We start from the raw sequence: 447 nt of genomic DNA, 5'->3' as shown, positions 1-447 counted from the left end.
TCTGAGTTAAAATGGCCATCTGTTTCTATTGGGATGCAGACACCCTCTGGGTAAAAACATGAATGCTCCAAAGTTGCTTTCCCTGTTTCCCAAGATATGTGGTGGCCAATGATTAAAAAAAGACAAGACTTCTTGTGAAGCTGCAACTCTGGTATGAAAGCCTTCCTTTTTCAGGGCAAGGGTTGGCAAACTTTTTCTGTAAGGTTGCCAGACAGTAAATGGTTTGGGCTTTGAGAGCTGTATAGTCTCTGTTGCAGCTTCTCTACTCTGCCATTGTAGTGCAAAAGCAATTACAGAAAACAGGTAAACAAATGGGCTTGCTCTTGACATACAAGGACCACTCCTAAGTTGTTCTAATTCACTAAAATGTTTGTTGTAGGATTTTGTTAGATATTGTTTATACAATCAAGGAGGATATAATTTGTAAGCTTCATTTTACAGTTTGGG

Source organism: Papio anubis, chromosome 8 (assembly GCF_008728515.1).
Source record: "Papio anubis isolate 15944 chromosome 8, Panubis1.0, whole genome shotgun sequence".
NCBI classification, from domain to species: domain Eukaryota; kingdom Metazoa; phylum Chordata; class Mammalia; order Primates; family Cercopithecidae; genus Papio; species Papio anubis.
This window is presented reverse-complemented; position numbering follows the sequence as displayed.